A 20,411-nucleotide genomic window follows, 5' to 3' on the forward strand; every position below is an offset into this window, starting at 1 on the left:
AATGACACGTGCACTTCTTATAAAGAATTTGTAACTAGTTTTTCTCAAGGATCGGGTGGGCCCGATCCTGGCGCTGCGCAGGACCGGGCTCCAAGCCACGGGGCACAGACCCCCCCCCCCAGTCCTAATTCCTGACGCTGCCGTGCAAAACCCACACTTCATCTGTTCTGCTTCTATTATTGCCGCAGAAAACAGCCATTCCACAGCCTCCAAAAAGCCCACCGCTCCAAGCAGCTTTTTAAAACCTTTTTCTACTCTAACACCACTACAGTCAGTCACAAATACAGGTCTCAGCCGGCCCTTTTGCTACACGGAGATGAGATAGAGGCTCCAGGGAAAAGGGGAACATGTTTGAACTGAGATTTGTGTGTGACTGGGGACTCGCAGGCCACACAGCTTATCAATGCACGAGCAGAGCTAAGGCAGAGATGCAGCTGCACGGGGTCCTCTGCCCCAGGAGATAAGCCAGGCCTAACACATCAGCCCTTGGGAGAGCACATCTGCACCCACTCAGGGGGCAGGGACCCCACCCAGCCTGACTGAGACTCCTCACTGACACAACAAAGTCAAAAATGGAAAGGACCTTCTCGGATGACAACTTTAGTTGAACTGTTTTATATAGAAAAATTAAATTCTACAGCACAAAAAGAATCCAATGCAATAAACAATGCAGGTAGGAGCCAACGTGATTTTTGGTTCAACTTACAACGTGTAGCACTTGATTCATAAATATTTTTGTGAAATGCATTCCAGGTATACTGGTGAGTTCCATATCACTCTCAGTTAAGTGTCTTCAGCACAAAAAAAAGATATATTGTGCAAATTTCTCAAGCAGAACCAAAATCAACGGCGCTGGAGAAAATTATTTTTCAAGCTATTCAGTATGAGTTTCATTCACCATTTTGTAGCAATACACTTGCAGTCATAGAAATATCCAAATTCACACACTGGCATCGGCACAATTCCTTAAAACAGCCCCATCTTTTTGGGGGGAAAAAGCCAGAGACTCTGGCTAAGCACTGCTGCCAGCTCTGTGGAAGGACACAGCTGATTACCTGCCACAGCAGATCAGCAACCACCTCCATCAGGCACAGTGGCAGATTTCTGCCTCCTTTGAACAAAACCCTCACCCTTGAAATCAGGGCTGAGAGAGGCAAAAGCAAACAAACATTCAGAAGAGCATCTGGTGTAGGAAATCTTTAATTCCTGTGAAGGAACTGTTTAAGATTCCCAGATCAAGTGTCTGAAGCCACCAAGGCTTGGCCCGTCTCCTCTCCCCCACCTGAGGGATTCTTAACTCCAGTGACACATTGCAGGAGCAGGGAGGGCACAAACCCAGCCTCTCTCTCAGCTGCCACATGGAACATGACCCATGTTTTCTCATTCAACAACCACATCAACTCTTTGTTAGACAGGACATGAAAAATATTTTCTTGGGAAGCAAAATATTATTCTACACACATCTATGCCCTTCCCTCTTGCTCCATCCTGCTGCCACTGTCCCTGCTGGAGCCCTTGGCAGAGGTCCTGCTTCTCCAAGAAAGGGTCTCCAGAGTTCCATACTTCATGCAAGCTCCTAGTTCTCCAAGCCTTTTAGAGTCAAAATAGGGTTTAAGGCTTTCCTTATAATTTTGTCTTCTCTTCTTTAGTCCCTACCAGCTGGAAGCCCGGATAACATTTGAGGTATTTTCTAACTTTTGGTTGTATAAACAAAATAAGTATTTCACAAGCCTTCCTAGTACCTGATGTCCCACAAACAAAAGACAAAGTGGAAGACTTCTCACAATGTCCAATTTATGCTGAAATTCCAAATTTTCAAGCCATTGTAATTGCTATTCTGTGACAAGAAGAAAGAAATCAGCTTTGGTTGTTTCTGTAGGAAAGAAAACTACCTGTCACAGAAGCCTTGGCTCAGCATTGTTAGCACACTCCAAATGTTTCCAAGACCTGCAAGGCCCAGAAAGCAGACTATGGATAGGCAAAATAAAGTTTGATGCCTCTATAACAAAGAAATTAAAATACTACCAACTTCATTAGTCACAGCTGTTGAAGGAATTATCTCACCCAATGTGGAGAGCAGAAACCTTTGGCTGACTTGCAGTTCTTTAAGGCATTATTTTTACACACACAAATGAAACAGCTGGTCTGTGAAAAGCAGCTTATTGGCCTGATTCTGTAAGGATTTATCAAATACAAACAAACCACTGAATCACCTTTTATGCAGGTAGAACCACCATCTACCAAGGTAAAACATCTCCTTTAAGTTATCTTATCTGAACAGCAAAACTCCACTGATACCACTGAACATGAAGATTACATATGTATATAAATGCAAATAGGAACTATCACCAGAGCTGGATTCATTATTAAAATTTACTACAATTTCTCTCACTCCTGGGCTGAAATCTCTACTCACAGACCAGTAGCCCTGAAAACTCCCTGCTGCCCCCATTAAATCTGTTTGAGCAGAAGAGAACTCAGGCAGGCTCATCCACTCCATTGCAACAGCAACGCTGGGACTCCTCAAAGAGAAGTGCATTTAAAGAACACACCTTGTGTTCTTACCCTCCCAAAGCAATTCTTGTAAGATGTAAAAGGGGCAAAGACTCTGCTGAGGAGGTTCCAGACCATTGCCAACATCAGCAGGCCAGGCTTACAGATTTGTGTGGCTCTGGAACACGCCTCACACCTTCCACATGGAGCTAACCACAAACAAACACCCTGCAGGGGATGCAGCCTGCACCACTGCCCTGCAATGCAACAAGAAAGGGATCAGTTCTGTTCCAAGGGTTTACTCAAAACAAAAGGCCTGTGTTTGTGACAGCTCCCCTGCACTGACACAGTCTGACCCATCAAGGTGAGCAGAGCCAGCAGAGGCTGCTCTGTGCACACTGAACCAGCAAAGCCCCCAGTTCTTTACAGGGTTGAACACTGCTGTGCTCTGTGCACCTCCAGCACACAGACAGGTGTCCAGGCACTCCCACAGCAGCACCCCAGCTGTGCTCCTGGCCCCTCCTTGCCTGCAGCACACAGGACAGTGTGGCTGTGCCACCAGGACAGGGCACGGGGACGCTGCACCAGGGAACCAGAGCCCCTCACATCAGGATAAATGCAGCAAGTGCTGGCATTACAGTCAAATAAACAGGAACCTCACAGCAGACTGAAAGGTTACAGCCTGGCAGTCCTTTCTGCCTTGAACATGTGGAGATGTCTGCGAACGTACATTTTAACAGCATAAAAATATTTACCAGAGAAAAGGAGTCACTAAATGAGACCTTTAACTCCATCTTTCGTCAGGGCTACTGTACATCACAGAAAAAAAACAATGAACAATAACCCATTTAGCAGAATTTTGCTGATACCATGCATGATGTTGATCTTTTCCACTTAGATTAGGTCAATTAATGTCTGTTTTCCAACCCTGACCCCTGCCTGAAGTCCAGTGGCTTCCAGGATTTGACTCAGAGCCTGGATCTGCCTGACCATCCAGGTAACACACCTGGAACTGGGAAGCCTGGTTAATGAATCTTGAAACACACAGGTCCAGCTCAACAAATTACAGGATCTGACTTTCCACCCCGTGCTGAGCTCCCCAGCCAGTAAAGCAATTTCCATGGGACTGCAGGTTAAGTCCAGGTGAGAATGGAACAGTCACAGCTCTATTCCCAGCTAATTTAAATGCCACTGGACAGAGAGAGCCCTGACTTGACAGGGGAATAACACACAACAGGGTCTTCCAAAAAGTTCCCTTAGGTTTGTAAGTGGTTGCAAAGAGGAGCTGTTAAATACAGTTTGCCTCTATTGTTTAAGATAGTTGGGAGTTCTGTTTCTTTTTTAAATGCAAAATCTTCAGCATTATTCTGCTCTCTTCATCTGCTTTCATGGCATGCAGACTACAAGCACGTTGGGGGTTATGGGCCAAATAAAGAAACCACACAGAACAGATTGCTCTGTTTTCATTGCTGATTTTTTTTATTTCATGTCCTATTGTATGAATATAACTGCCTGAAGTTACAAGTTGGAAAAGAAGATGAAGGAAAAACGTGAAGTTCCTGCTGCTACCAAGTCCCAGACAACAGCCTGGCAGCTTCTTATCCTCCTTACAAAGACAAGCAGCATGAACAAGCAAATATTCTATCAGTAAAATGTAGTATGATTCATGGTGAGATAAAAGAGAGTGCTCAGATGGAAAGAAACTGACTTCTGCCTCTGGATCTGAATCACTGGTGCATATAAGTATGGAATCCCATGGGATACAGTGATGGGGAAAGGGATGCTGCCCATGAGGAAGCCATAGGCAAGAGTTAATCTGCCAGCAGAGGAAGGAACCCTTCACACTCCCTTTGAGGAGCCCATCCACTACATGAGAGAAATGAGTTTTAAATCAAAAAGTACCTTCACTCTACATTGGGGCAATTACCAAAGATACAAATTAATCTGTAAGTGCCCAAAACATGAGAATTACTGGAGAAACCTCAGAACAGCAGGTTTGGAAACTAATTTCAGTCTACAAAGGATGCCAGGCCTGCAGACAACATAAGAAGGTCAATGCAGTCTTCACAGAGTTACAATAAATGGTTCCCTAACTCTGCCACGAGGTTTGATTTGTTCAAACAAGTCTTTGCTGCCAACTCATATTCTGTGCATGTGTTACAGGAAAATCTTTGAATAAAACCTGAACAGGACACTCAGCTTGACTCAGCACCCAAGTCACATGAAGGGAAAAAAACTCTGCACAATCTCCCAAATCCTTCTTTGGAAATGAGCTCCTGTTTCAGAGAACCAACTAATGGATGGCATCACTGCAGAAAATACAACAAAGGAGAAGACTGGTGGGGGAAGGAAGGCATCTTGCAAGAAAGACATTTAAGAAAAAATCCATGACATAAAATGTCTTTTGCATGTAAAAGCCCACTCCTACTCTTTTCCTTCTTTTGCCATGCCATTGAAATGGCACACGATGCAGAAAAAAGTAATATATTATACTCATTTCTCATCCACAAGCTACACTCTGAAAGGGCAACACTCCCATGAGTGCCACCACAACCACAGGACAACTCAGATTTGGGTTTAGAAATTGACTCAGTTGTTGAACTTTATATTCCTGTTTTTAAAATAGTGTCAGTGGCAGGCTGGAGTGAAAATTAAGACAGAAGATAACTTATTTCAATATTTGCAGTTTTGGTATCATATAATTTCAATCTAAGTAATTTAATCTTAAATAATTTCAATTAAAAAGCCCTTAATCATAGCATCTTTATTTGCTTTTATGCCCACTAATGTTATTTGAACATAAGGTCTGTACAAACAGATGCAACTGCAAATCAAACTGTCCAAGAGACAGAAAACCTATCTTAACAAGCAGTGGCACTAAAAAAAAACCCTCCATAATTGCAAATAAAAGCTGCAGAAGCAAATAGGACACAGTTTTAGCAAAAGCAGTCATCACAACAAATCAAGTTGGATCAAAACAGACTAAGAACCCCTTACAAAGACTAAGAACTCCTTATGATTTTCCTTACAGAGAAATTAACTTACTCCTGAGCGGCCAGCACAGGGTACAACAGGCAAACAAACAAGGAAAGCCTGTGGCTGCAGAAGTGCTCTTTGGAAAGTGACATCTGAGGTCATTTTCCCTAACAAGGATGCTGTGGTACCTACTAGCAAGAAGATGAACAGGAAAGAGGACTCTTAAAAGGTGACAGCCACACCCAACACACACTGACCCCACTCTACAATGCCACCTCATCCTCAAGGCCATCAGTGCTCAGGCCTTTCAGAAATGCTATGAGAAGCAGCTCTTCATTTCAGATCAAACTCAAATAAATGAGAGTACAGATTTCAAAGAGTCAGGTCTCAGACCTGCCCGGTCATTTTCTTCACAAACCCATGTTTCAGAGTCCAGCATCACTCTAGGACTTGTGTGTCTCAGGTTTTTACTGTCATAGCTCAGTCTTGCTGGTTCATTACTGTGCAAGGCAGGTCTGATGACCAGAGCAGTCCTGGAACGTTCCCAAAGAGCTCTGCAGGCAGCAGGGGCCAGCACCAGCACAGCATCTGCACAGGGACACAGAGAGCTCTGCTCTGCCAGCCTGGGGACAAGGAGGGAGGACACTCCTTCCTCCTCCTCCTCCTCTTCGCAGCTCCTGCAGCCTGGAACTGACCCAGCCTTCCCAAAGTGCTCCCCCAGCACTGCACAGAAACAGCAGCAGCACAGACAATTCAACAGCAGCAGGTCTCACTTCTTCTGCAAGGATATGTTCTCTTCCCCTCCTCCCCAGCAGACAGCTCAATTCAATGCTTGTTACCCATACACCATCCAGATGTTAAACCTCGCCAGACTACAGAGATTTCCTACTCACAGGCACTCCCCAGTTTGAAAGTCAAAACATGACTGTCAATTATCACCCTAAAATTGAGGGGAAGCCAAAAACAAAACCACAGTTCTACCATGCATGGGCACCATTGGGGAATGGATTTCAAAGCCTGTGTCCCTCTGCTCGAGCCTCCAAATGTGAATATAAGAACTTCTAATTCCATTTTTATTAAATAGAATCACTTTCCACCTCAACCACTGAGTAAAAATTATCACCTCAAATCAGAAATCCTAGATGAGGCAAAATTCAACTTCCTACAATGCCTACTGAAAGGCCTTTCATAAAAATAAGTGCTGAGAGCAGGCAATCCTACATCCTAAGTTCCACCAGTTGTACAAGAAAAAGCCCTCTGCAGCCTGGCTTCAATAGATCTTTTCTTTGATCCCCAGCCTGTTTCATGGGTCTCCTGTGCACTCTTGAACACCCCCTGTGCTGTTACTAGGAGATGCATCCTGACCTGAGCTGCTCCATATCCTCCAAAACAGCATCACTGATGAGGAAGCCTTGAGTATAATCACCTCAAACTCATCTAATCCACATTGCTTTAGGACTGATAGGACAAGATTCCCCATTCCAGGGTAGGATCTATCACTCCCATGTGAGACATGATAAAACTGCAGAGGAGGTTACATGATTTCCCTGGAAAGCTCATGGCAGGAGCAGGAGCCGCCCGAGGTGTGCCTGTGTGAGCATCTGGTAGATACTGCTGGGGCTTCACAGTGTAACAGCAAAAATCAGTGTATTTTCCCTGATGGTGACAAATATGAGTTTACTGACACAGCTCAAATGCTAAAAGCAAAGCCAGTGATACTGAATAACTAGACAGAAATATCTGAATTATTTAGTAGACAGTGCAGAAGCACCAAACAAGCCAAAGCATGATCTGACCAAGAAAAGAACAAGGGGAAAAAAAACAAAACCCAACAGCTATTAGTTTCCTGCTGGAGAGAAGAAACAGCTGACTGCAGGATTAAGACAGCAGCCATGGCAGAGAGGAGGGCGAGACTGCATGGCCAGGGATGGTGACAAGCAGCACTGCTGCTTTTTGATTGCCAAATACTACATTGGCTGAGCTGCAACATGAGATAACATCCCCAGACTTTTTTTTTTCTCTTGGACAATCTTTCTGAAACACTATCTGAAGCCCTGAAGTATTCCTTGGCTAGTATCAAAAAGGAATGGAAAATCCACATTTCAACCACTCCTTTTAATAATCCTGTAGAGAAAATCCTGACCAACTGATCACAGCTAATATTTCTTCCTCATTTAACTTCCAAAACCCTGTCTCCTGCAAATGACATTTTATTTATAGCAGTGGTATTTGCTGTATAACTGATTGGGGAAGGCTGTAAATGAGCATCATTGCATATATATGGAAAACAATGATAAAGCAGTCATCAAAAAAGCTACAGAACATTTAAATATTCAAATAAGGCAATCTGCATAACCCCCCACCTGAATTTTAATTTTTACAAAACTTATTTCATACCTTTGTGCCATAGATGATCTGAACAAGCTACTTCTTTTCCACAGAAAAATGGCACCTTTCACTTTTAGATGTGTCCAAGTGCTGTTAATTTTAATTCTCAGGGTGAAGGGTAAAGGAGGCTTTGCCACAGGAGGAGAGGTTATTTTTAAAGTCTAAGTGCTCAAGGCAAGAAGGCAAAGGTGAAGATGCTGATGAGCCCCAGGAAGGTTGCAGTGGCACTGAACTGCATCGAGGCTCCTCGTCTGCCCAGCAAAACAAGGTTACAACTGCAGCTCTCTAAAATGGGAGCTGCCAAAATAGGAAGGAGAGAAAAGCAGTGCAGTGAGGAAAGGGAGACAGACATCACAGCAAATCAGCCCTTACAGTGAGGCAAGGACTTCCAGGGGAAAAAGAGGATCAACTTGTGGGGGACCCCATAAAGAAGCAGCTTTAACCAAGCAGGACAAAAAGATGTCATCATGAGCTGGAAGGTTAAATTAACACCTGGCAGCTCTGAGTTGGGATCACTCACAAGGCTCTTTACTTAAAAAACAAAACAAACCCAAACACAGTGCTCTTGCAGCCTTGCAATGCTGAAGTCAGAACACTCAAAAACTGTACTTTTGCACTTCAGATGCTGCAAATGCAACAGGTAAAGATCAGGAGCTTTTCTTATTCAAACCTTACTCTGAAATCTTGAGCGGGGCAGATTTTAAACACTTTTTCTTTCCATGCACTTTCAAACATTATCTTCCATGTGTTCACTCAGTGGTACCAGTTACTTCTTTAGCATTTTTGAGTGTGGAGATTCACTAGTGCCTTGGAAACAGCTCTGCTCCATCCTTAGTGCTGCCTGGATTATGAAGAGGAAACACCAGAACACTCCTCAGACAACAAGATCACTTTTAGCACCACTCAGTTCCCCAACCACAGACACATTAGGTCATGCATATTTAAAGAAGTATCATGCCTGAAAAACTTAGATTTGATAAGAAAAGCCTCAAGTAGGAAAGGGTGTTAGGCTCTTCCTCCTGGTACACGCACAGCTGGGGAGAGGGGGAGCAAGGGAGAGAAGAGGGAAAAGAGGGGGTCAGTAAAAGCAATCACTGCAGTTTTGCCCTCAGGATCAGAGAAACTCAGGGGAAAAGGAAGAGCAAACACCTAGAAAACAGCCAGTTGCTTCAGAAACAAAATTTCCTTCTTTCAGCATTAACTAGTTAGTCCAGAGATTATCATGAAAAAGTTGGGGACTAAGCCCACCAACCCTTCAGCAGAAGACTTGGTAATTTATTTTACTGCTTTCACAAACAAGCGAGCAACAACGAAGAGAACAAAAATCAAACAGTAAATGTCCAAATAAGTTCTTGCCTCAACATGTGCTATGAGAACCTTTCATGTTAAAGAAAGAGGAGGAACCTGAAAGAAGAGGTCAGGCTTTTCTTGAGAATAACAGCTCCTCAGGGCTCAGCCTGGAACAAGGAAATGGACCTCAAAATGGTTGTTTCCAGACTTCACCACTTACATGTTCTTAAAAGACTTGTGAACATGCTTTGTAACTTGGCTGTAGCTCTGCTCATAACTTAAGGAAAATAAGGCTGCACCACTCTGGAGAAGGCAGTTCCACACCCACTCATTCATCCTACCCCACACTAAACTTTCCATGGGGACAAACTCCCAGCAAAGCCAAAGAGGAGACCGTGTCTAGGCTAAACCTTTATTTATAAGATTTATAAACAACTACTACCCCCTTCATCTTCCTGATCAGGCACAGCATTCAATTCTAACAGCAGAGATGAATGAAGCTTCCAGTCTTCTGTTATTTATAAGCCTGTCAGTATCCCATCACCCTGGCTGTCACACAGTGTGCTTTGCTCCACAGGATGATGGAGCACAGGAAATATCCAAGCACAGAGCAGAAGCTGTGGAGCTCAAGTAAGAAAATGTTGACTTTCCAGATTCACCTGAACTGCCCCAAGCTCTCGAGCAGGCATTAACTGGCAACATCAGCAGGGGCAGCACCCAGCTCACAGGTCAGGGACTGTTTTTCCTGAGAAGGGATGTGCAGCACAGCTCAAGCATGAGCCTGTCCTGCAGCCACGGAGCAGCACAGCAGCCTGGCACTGTTCTGTGGCTCTCACATTTTGGAAATCTCCCAGGGCACCATGCCAGGAGAAGCCATGGGAAGACAGCTCTGTCACTAGGACCTAGCTGATCAATGCAACTTAAATTTGGAGCTACACAGCAGCTTTCAGTGAGTTATGGAGTGCAAAACAGGAGCTTGGATCACACTTTCAGGTTACCTGCGCTTACAGCAACAGCTGATTTCTTAAGGTATCAGACCCAAATAATGTTTGAGAAGCCTTGAAACCCTCCTCCCCCTTCTAGCTGTTTGCTCTCAATGCTTTCCACCCTCCAGAGCATCACCCACTCGCTCCAGAGGTTCTGTGCTGTGAACAGAAGAGCAGTGCTCCTACAGCTCTAGGAGATCTACACAGCACAGTCCTCAAAAATACCAATTCACAACCAGCACGAGGGAATTCAGCCTTGTTGTGTAAGTTAGATGTTGGTACTTAACAAGCTTCACATAGTCAGTCACTGCATGGCTGCACACACAAAGCTGACCTGTTTTATTTAAATTATATTTTAGTTACCCTAAGGACAAAATTCCATATACTGCACTTTCACTTTTTTAATCTAAGAACTTGCAGAGCTGAGACACTTCTATGAGATCAGTGTCACTAAAGCTGGTTCTGATGAGAGAACCATTATGCCCAGATTGTCTGAAATGAGCACAGCCATGCAGAGACTCTCATTTACCAGCTAAGCTGTATCACTATGCCATTTCACTATGCATTAAATAAGCTGTCCTCCATAAGCTAAAAAATAATTAAAAAAAAAAAAACCAACACCTTCTCTCAGTCAGAAAAAGAGCCACAGGAAACACAGGCACACAGTGACAAAAAAATAAAAATTAAAAAAAAAAATCAGGATTTCTGTATGGATGGTTGTTAACTCTGCTTCCCTGACACCAGCAGTATTGCCAAGGACTTGGAGGGGCCACATCCATCAGCATTCAGCAGCACTTGATTAATTACTCCTGATCAGTTTCCCACTCAGTGCTGAACAGGAGATGACCTTATCTGTGCTGATATTTGAATTACACACAACAGCAACTGCCATTCAGGCATGTTATATAAACTAACTTAACCAGCATGGTTTGCACCTCATTGCATGGATTCTTCCAACACAACAATCTGAGGAAGGAATTCCCCCTCTCTCCAATCCTTTGGGTGGCCAGGAGATGCAGATTTTCCCAGGGAAGCTCCAGCACCACCCTCCTTGATCAGTTAATGGAAGGCCAAGGCCATGGTGAACTCCATCATTTCAGAGTGCCAGGGAAGTCCACAGGCAGACTAACAGTTAAAGAAACAAGCATCTATTATTGAACTAACACTGAACTTGGATACTTTAGAGAAGACTGAAGCTATTTTACTCAATAGCAGCTGTGTTTATACTATAGCACAGTCTGGTACCTCTGAAACTCAAGTGAACTTATATCCCACAGTAACTGTGCTGGTTCCAAGGGAAAAAAACCTGTTAAGACAAGGAAACATGCTTCAGCTTCTTGTGTCAAATAAAAATCTTTACTTTAGCAGCTGCTTTTAAAGGTACAACTTCATTTATGATAGATCAGGAATACAGGCTGAACCCCAAATATGGGGAAAAGAGTGGTTTCATTTATCCACTTCAGTATGTTTCATTTACTTATATGTAAAAATTCATCTCTGCTCACCAGACTAAACTTCAAAGGTACACAAATCCATTTTTATCAATATAAAAGCCAGTTTACAGTTTAGACTCTGAGCTGCATCCATCAGTCACTGCCAAGAACACAGCACCTGCACTCCAGCTTCCTTCACATGAAAAAATGTCCATTGTCAAGAGAATTCAGTGATACTTATTAATGATTTAGGTGAGTGGTATCTTCCTGTCTCCTCTTAGCACTCACTGAACAGTGGGAAATAACACTTTTATTTAATGGGAAATAACACTTCTATCCAGAACTACCAAAAGCCTCAGACATCTATCCTGCACCATGCAGTCAGCTGGGCCAGATCTGTGAAACTCATTGCTCAGAAGAGGAAACAGCTCCTTGCTTTCACCTGAAAACCAATGTTTGTGCTACAATGATGATGCCAGATCCATCACAAGAGTCACAGAGCTAAGTCCCCAGGTGGGGAATGCCATCAGCCTTTGAGCATCATCTGTGAGCCCTCTGCTCTGGCTAAGCAGAAGAAGCATTTGGCACAGCACTGGCACAGCCACAGCCACCAGTGCTCTGAACCTGCCACCTGGCTCCTGGCACAAACAGCACCAGCTGTTCAACCCTGGAAAATTGACCCTTCAGCCTGGTCATTTCACTCCTTGCTCAGGATAATATAATGTCATTTTGTGGGTTTTACTTAATAGTTCTTCTCGGGCAATCACTCTTTAATTTTCATTGAGGCTTACTCAATTTGCCTTTGGTTTATGGGGCCAGATCTGTTTTGGACTGGTGAATAAAGATGATTTCCCCTGAGCTTAGAGTAACACAGGTAGAACAGATCTAAAGAGCAGCAAATTTTAAGTTCAGAGGTCTCTATTGCCCAGCCCATCACATCACCCTGCTGCCTCTAGAGTGCAGCAAGAGGACAGCTGCCTGCTGCTGCAGCTGAGCTCTGGAGAAGGGAATGTGACATTCCAACTTTCCAGCATGCCCTGCATCCCTGGCACTCTTCTCTAAAAGCCAGGCAATGAACCCCAGTGCACCAGTCAGTTTGTCTACCTAGTCCTGGCTTTCTTTTAAGCCAGCAGAGAAGAAAAAATAACAGAAATTAGAAAGATCTGAAAGTGCTACATCTAAATACAGAGGGATGCAATCCTCCCACACATGTAGGGGAAAACACAGTGAGGAAAATGAGGAAATGTGGAATTTCTGGCTGGCTTTTTCCTCAGGCTGGCTGTTTCCAGCTCCTTCCACTGCTGTAAGGCTGACCAGAAAAGCTTTCCCAAAAGGCCTTCCTAGGAGGCAGCTGGGGATTGAAGATGCTAAAGCCAAATGCTGCTCAAGAGGTGAAGATAAAATTCAGAGCTGCCCTTAAGTTTCCTGCCCTCCCTGCTCCAGAGCCAGTCCATTGGCACCACAAACACAAATAAACCCAAGTGGTGGCAGTGCCACCTCTGCAGCACCAGCAGTGCTGACCTGTGAGCAGCTGCCACTGAACCCAACCACGAGCAGCACTCAGGGGTGGCAGCCAGCACTGCCACACAGCTGCTCAGGCAACACAATCTTCTCATTCCCTTAATCTAAATGACTAAAAGTGCAATGGGTTCTGGTTTTAGTTGTCACTGAACTCAGCCAAGGTGGATTAGCTCAGCAATGCTGGGTGACATTGGGCATGCTCTGGATTTGAGTGAGCCCACACTGGCTCTCTGCCTCTGCCTTCAGTACCTTCCCATTTAATGCAAAACCCCAAATTTATTTTTTCGCAGCTGATGCATTTATAGTCAGTTCAGACAGGGATCACATCATTAACATCTATTACCAAGAACCTGTAACTACCCAAAAGGCACATAAATGACAGCATCTTCAGAAACATCCTGATCTTAAACAGATGCCTACCAAAAAAAAAAAACCCAAAACAATTCTGTTACAGTGATTCTTAGTCATCACTGTAGCACAGCCTATAAAACTGTGCTATGAAGAAATTGTGGGCAGAGGACATTCAAAATTAGCTTCCCCAATTTATTTTTTAGCACTGATGCTAAAAACAATAATGGCAACAGGAATAAATAAAGTAGGAGTTAAGTTAAATGTAATGAGGGCTTATTAATTTATAATGTAACCAAATTATTCTACTATCAGTATCTAAAGAAAAACTACTGAATCAAGTGCTCTTGGGGAGTTTTTAAAGGGAAATGAGAAATTTGGTTTAGTTTTCACTGCCTCTTAACCCTTTTAACAATATGGGATTCCAGGCTCACACTCCAGATCTCCTGTTTTAAACAGCAAAACTGAAAATAACCTCCCACTTTCCCAGCATGTGCTTTTTGTTCTCTGATGCACCAAGCTAAAGACTTAATATGGGAGTGTTGTCTGCAGACAGGAAAACAACATCTGGCATCCTTCCGAGGATGCTGTCTGAAGTGACTCCTCACTGCAAACTGCACAGGAGATCTGCTGGCAGAGCTGGGGGAGGCCCCAGCTACCAGCCAAGCCTTCACATCACACTCCCACTTACCTGAGATTCAGGCTCCTGTGCTAAACTGCTGAGCTACTCTATCAGGTGTCTCAAGAGGGGACAGGTGCCTCCCCCAGGTTTGGATTGTACTTGTGCTTCACAACAGCTTCTCCCTGGAGCACAGCCAGAGCTGGGGAGCTCAGCTCAGGTGTGGGGGACTTGTGTGGGGACACCTGAAGTGATGCTGCTGTACCAACACCACTGTGCCTTGCAGTGCCAGCCTCTGAGTGGAAAAAAGACATTCTTGCAAAGAGACAGTACTTAGGGTGACTTTTAAAAGGGAAAGCTAATCAAGATTAAAGTCATTTTGAAAGCATCTACAGAGCAGACCACCAGAGCCAAAGCTAAACCAGACAGGTCACTTCTGCCACTGAGTGAATGGAACCATGCAGAAGGAGTCCCAGTTTCATGACATCATGATGATGTGATGTCACACAGGAAATCAAAATTTAATCAAAACGTGGAGGAATTGCAGATCTGGGGTTGGTCAAAACAACCACATTTCAGCACAGCTTAAAACATGTGGAACACGTCAGCACTTCCTAGAAATCCCCTATAGTTATTCACATCACACCTTCCTTATTCAAAGTTTCTACCCAATTTTTCTACATAAGCTCCAGGGAGCACTTACTCCAACAGCAAGCTCAGACTGTCACCTCAGTTATTCAAAAGTATTAAGTTATAAACCTTAAAATGTTTACTAAATTATTAAAACATATTTATCAACAGCTTTGCCTTAGATATCAGATTAAACAAGACCTAATATCTACCTTTTCACCTGCTCAGTGAAATATCTTTCAGCTTTATATACACAATAAAATGACAACATCAGAGAAACAGATGATGTAAATTTAGGAGAACCACACATCATCAAAAGAACAGGAAAATTCATGGTTAAGGAGAAACTGAAATCAACTAGAAGGGAGACAGAAATTTTGCACAGCACACCAGTTTCCCCACACTCCTAATCAGTCATGGGCAAGCAGCTGAAAAGCACCTGACACATTTATTGGAGGGAGCTGCAGAGCTCAGGGGATTTGGCAGACATTAAAGCTCACCTAGGAGTGCTCCCCAGTTTGAGCAGTGCCAGGGTCTCCCCTGGGCACTCAGGGCAGGTTGGGAGCTCTCCCTGCTGCTCTGTGAGCTGGGCTGAGCACAGATACGGTGAGAGAGGAAAGCTGGCACTGAAGCAGCTCTGACAGAGGCAGAGGAAGCCCTGCACATCAGGCAGCCCCCGGCTGGCAGCTTGGGCAGCTCAAGCTGGGAGGTCAAGAGCCACTGCTGGTGTCTGTACAGCGACACAGAGCAAGGCAGGTAGCACAGGGCAGGGACAACAGCCCACAGGCTCCCTGCATCCTTCATCCTGGCCAGAAATGGGCTCAGCTGACAGCAAAACCAACCCATTTCTGCTCCAACTAGAAGAGACAAATGGGCTTGCTGCAGTTACACAGAGCAATGCCTGAAAACTGCAACAGCCAAAACCAGGATTTTTTGTAAATGTTATTTCTTGTCTGGTCTCTCAAAGAAAAGATTGTTATGGAAGGTCTTCAAGCAACAAAAACCAGGCAGGTATCAAAAATGGATCATAACATTTTGTGTATTATGTGCACATTAAACCAAGGCCAGCCCATTCCAGGCTCTCTCTCTCTGCCAGCCTGTTATTTCAGAGAGCCACTGTTAACTCCAGCCCTTCCATGCACTGGTACCTCCCCTTCCCTGACCAAGACTCAAACTCTCTCCTCCAGCCACAGTATTCACTGTAACACTCTTTATCTTGTGCCCAAAATCATACTGATAGCACAAACTAGCAGACATGAATTCTCTATTTCCCTCATGTCACTTTGTATAATTTTTAAGGGTTTCTTGTATTGGGGTAGACACAATCTTGTTTCTATCCTAACACAATATTCTATTTCAGTTCTTAAACCCTGATAGGAAACCCACAAGAATACAGAAGGCCCATTAAACCTCTTAGCTGCTGCAACTCTGAACTAATGTTACTGCAAACTTTGAGCTGTTTTCATGACAGGACAAATGGTTTCAGCCTTTTTATTTATATAAAGTCTACAAAGGCTTTGTCATTCTGCAGGGTGTGGTGAGAGGAGAAAGTGGGAAATTACTAAAGGCTTGGCTTTCCAATGTTAACCTATCTAGCATGATTATAGTGTCCACACTGATGAGAAGAGCTTTAGTCTAAGCTCAGTCTACTTTTCAAATACTTAAATAAAAGCTTTTCAAAAACAGTTAAATATACAATGAAAAATTATCAGCAAACATTTGTTATCACTACAGCTTCCTACAGAAGACTGTCAAAACTATCTTTATAGGCTTACAACAATTTATAAAACTGATTATTATGATAAAAATCAGGCTAATGAGCAGCCACATATGAAGTCTTACTGGCCAATATAAGGGAATAACAATACAGAGAAGTTTAAATAAAGTTCAAGTTAAAAGAATCTTGCTACAAGTCCCTGGTTTACAGTTAATACTTATTGAAAGACACAGGATAAGTCATAAAGATCAACTCTGTATTAGCATACCTGCAACAGAGTTAAAGCTATGCCTTTGCAGTTTATATATATTTTTTTCTTTAATTTTCCAAATCACCCTTCCTCAAGATGAATTAATGCTAGGTTCACTTTCTATTAACTTCCACTTACTTCCCTGAAGCAAACTTTAGGCAATGGAGAAAGAAAAACATCCCACAAATCTGGGGACCCTCATAACTTTGTATTTGTAGCATGGAAATGATTCAGCCTGTTGGCAGAGAAGTTATTTTATGACCAAGTCAGCAAAGGCAGCCTCATCTGCAAGAGGATGCACAGCCTGCAAACACACAGGAATGCCTTGTGCATTTCCTTGTACATGGCTTGTGATGAATAAGAAAACAAAACCAAATCACTGCTGAAAGGGAGTGCTGGCAGAAGTGTATCCCCAGCACTGCAGGGACAATAACAATCAGACTTCAGAATTAACAACCACCCATCAAAACTGGGAAGATACAAACTTTTGTGAAAGGTATGACAGAGTGTGGGTGAATTATTACAAAAAAAAAAAAAATAAAGCAGAAATACCCTACTCATGTAAAAGTGGCAGTGGTAAAAAAGGCAAATTCCTGCTCTTGGGGAAGAGAGCCACCTGTGGGCATGCACACTGCCCTGTATTTAATCTGCTCTGTAAATCACTCCCTGCACTTCTTTGGCATCTGCAGCAGGTGAAAACTGCTGAGCCCTGTAACTCTGTGTGAGGAAGCATCAGAAACATCTAGAATATATTTGCTTGACATGACAGTATGCTATAGCAACTCTAAAAACAATCCACAAAGACTTTCAACATTCACAGCAGACTACACGAGACCTGCTCAAAGCAGAAAAGTTTGTTATATATTTTATTTTTAGAAGTCTCTCCCTTTCCCTTGATAGGGTTTTCTACTGATACTCAAAACTTCTCCCCAAATGAAACACCTGGAAGTCACTGTTACAGTCTCCAAGTCCCAAACATCTACACTGCAGTTGCATCATTGATTGAATCCATCCCAAAAGTGGGTTCAGACACCATCAAGACCTTCCCTGCAATCCCAGCTCCATTCCCCAGCAACACCAGCCCACTGCCAGCAGCTAATTACCAAACCCATCATAGATGAGACTCCTCAAAGGACTACAGCCACTTAAAGGCATTTAAAAGCTGCTGTGAAACTTTTAATGCAAGACACGTTTGGCAAAGGCCAGTTGCAGATTGAAGCCCAGAACTTCTCAGTCTGACAGAGCTGCCAGGAAACACATCCTGAGGGAAGGATCCGAGTCCCACTCGGTGTTTCAGTCCATGAAAAGCACTGTGAACATGCTGAGGTGCCTCCATTTCTATCCCCCAGCAGATCAGGAGAAAACAAGCAAGCTCATCTCTTGCAGAAACAGGTTTTCCACTGGCTTTTTCTGAAAGGATTGTGAATTTTTTTATAGATTCAAAATGCAAATGCACTGGTTGCAACCTGAATTTGGGAACCTGTTCTCTGAGCAGTGATTACACACTTGCTCTCTCCAGCTGAAAAGTATAGCTGCTTTTAGTTTCTGATTGCATATCTTCTAATTATTAGTTTTATCAAAGGAACTGAATTGATGGCACAATCTATTTTTACAAAGCAGACAAACAGGACATAGGGTATTCCAGGTAAAAGATGAATAGAGACAATAATGTTTTTTGACTAAGGAACCTCATGACTTAAGTTTACTCAAGCAATTTTTCTTTAGGCTTCCACACAATATTTACACAGATAACAAGACATGCACATCAACTGCTATAAGAAATTAATACTTTCTTTACAATAATTCAAAATATTTCCCTTACAGAGAGAATTTTTGCACAAAATAATTTATTAAATAATACCACTAATATCTTATCAAGCTATCAGCCTAAAATATTAAATAATCCAAGGTATTTGTAATATTAATCTCTAGAATACTGGGAAAGAGCTGAGTTACTGAATGATATTAAGAGCAGAGCATTCAAAAGACATTCTGAAACCTCTTGACTGTCAAGTTCATGTTCAACCCTCATCTCTATACTCATCTTCATTTTTCTTTTGCCAGTTCCCTCCCACATTTTCTTCCTCACAGCTTCTTCCTCTCCATCAAATCAGGCATCATCCCAGCTTGTGAAATCAAACCAGCTGCAGTTCCTGAAGGAATGAGCTCTGAAGATGGACAGCCTGTCACCTTCAATCACTCCTGAACACCTACAGGCTCCTTTCTGACCCAGCTGCAGAGCAGGTCCGTGTGTGCCAGCACCTCACCCTGCTGTAGGCAGAATCTCAGTATTTCTACCATAAAAGCCAGTCCTGATAAAGAAATGCTGTAACTCCAGCCAGGGATTGCCTCACTACCAAGAAGATAGGTGGTCTAACCCAACTCCAGCCATTAGCATAAGACTAAGCTGCTAATTAGCAGAGGAACAGCACAGTGGAGCAGATGTGTATTTACTACAGCACCCATTAGCACAGACTCCAGAGAGGCTTCTCCAGTTCCCAGGCTCATGGGGACCTCGGGCTGTACATCCTAGCCAAGGCTTTAGGCACCTCTGTGGATCACTTCAGTGGGAGTTGGACTCCAAATGCTCTGAAAATCCAGGTCCAAACTGCTGAACTTAGGGAACCAAGTGCTGGATTGGAGGTGAGAGGGAGAATGAGCTGTCCCCGGGCTGCCTCTGGTTCCTCCTGCTGCCTGCAGCCCTCGGGCTGACAGGACAACTGCTGCTAGCGTGAGAAAAAAGGAGAAGCAGAACTTCATTTCAGCCCTTTTTCATTTTTTTTGTCAAAGAAAGATTAGCAAGCAGAGAAGGAAAACTCTCCAGCAAACTGCCTGAAGTAGAATGCTGGTGTGAAATCACACGGACAGACGTCATCCTTTTCGCATCCTCTCCAAAGTGTTTCCCCCAGGAAACTAAATCAATAATCTTAAGCAATAGCAACTGCACACACAAAGCAGGCTGCTTTAAATATAACATGAAATAGCACTGTTCATGTTGTTTTTAGGATTATGTGTTTTAATTACACCCCTTCACTCTCCTTCTTGCTTTGTAATTGAATTTTCTTTTATCTTTAGAAGGCTAACTTTATTCATAGGAGGCTGTGGATGGCAGAGTTCAATCCTTTCACTGTAGAGTCCTGAGGTCTCCCACTGCTTTCCAAGATTTTATTCACATTTTGTTTTAAAAGGGTTCCAGCTCAGATTAGCAAATGGGTTTTTAATGGAAATGCATGCATATCTAGAGGAGGTGCCTTGTAAGGGTAATATACAAAAATTTCCCTTTTTATCTGAAGGCAACCCAGAAATATCAATGTCCCAAGTTCCATCACAAATCTCTTAGAAGAAGTCTGCTCAACCAGATATTTACAGGACACACAATTCTGTGTGAAATTACAGATCTGGCTACCATAACATATTTTTCAATCCACCTGTGAGATCCCACAAGCCTCACAAAGAGCAGCTGGCTTGAATACACTGCCATGGTGTCAGCAATACACAATACTCCTGGCTGCCTGATGCCCTGACACAACTTCTTGTGTGTGAAAAGAAAACCCCTCTCCAGCTATCAGCACTGACCCAGCAGAGCCCAGCCACTATTTCAGTTCCACTGCCAGCACATCTCTTAACATTGTGTCCAAGCAGAAATAGCAAGAGGCTAAAAGCACAGAAATATGGCTCCTTCTCACAGCCTGGATTACTTCATACACTTTAGGTGCTAAAGCAGTACCTGAGCCTTTCAAGTGAAGTAAGAGAAGTTTCA

At 43.3% G+C, this 20,411-nt stretch overlaps 1 protein-coding gene across 1 annotated transcript in view; it reads right to left on the reverse strand.

Moving 5' to 3' along the window:
* Positions 1-20,411, reverse strand: part of SFMBT1 (Scm like with four mbt domains 1) — a 70,045-nt gene that overhangs the window by 37,737 nt on the left and 11,897 nt on the right. The window lies entirely within an intron of this gene.

This window comes from Serinus canaria, chromosome 12 (genome assembly GCF_022539315.1).
Source record: "Serinus canaria isolate serCan28SL12 chromosome 12, serCan2020, whole genome shotgun sequence".
Classification (NCBI taxonomy): Eukaryota; Metazoa; Chordata; class Aves; order Passeriformes; family Fringillidae; genus Serinus; species Serinus canaria.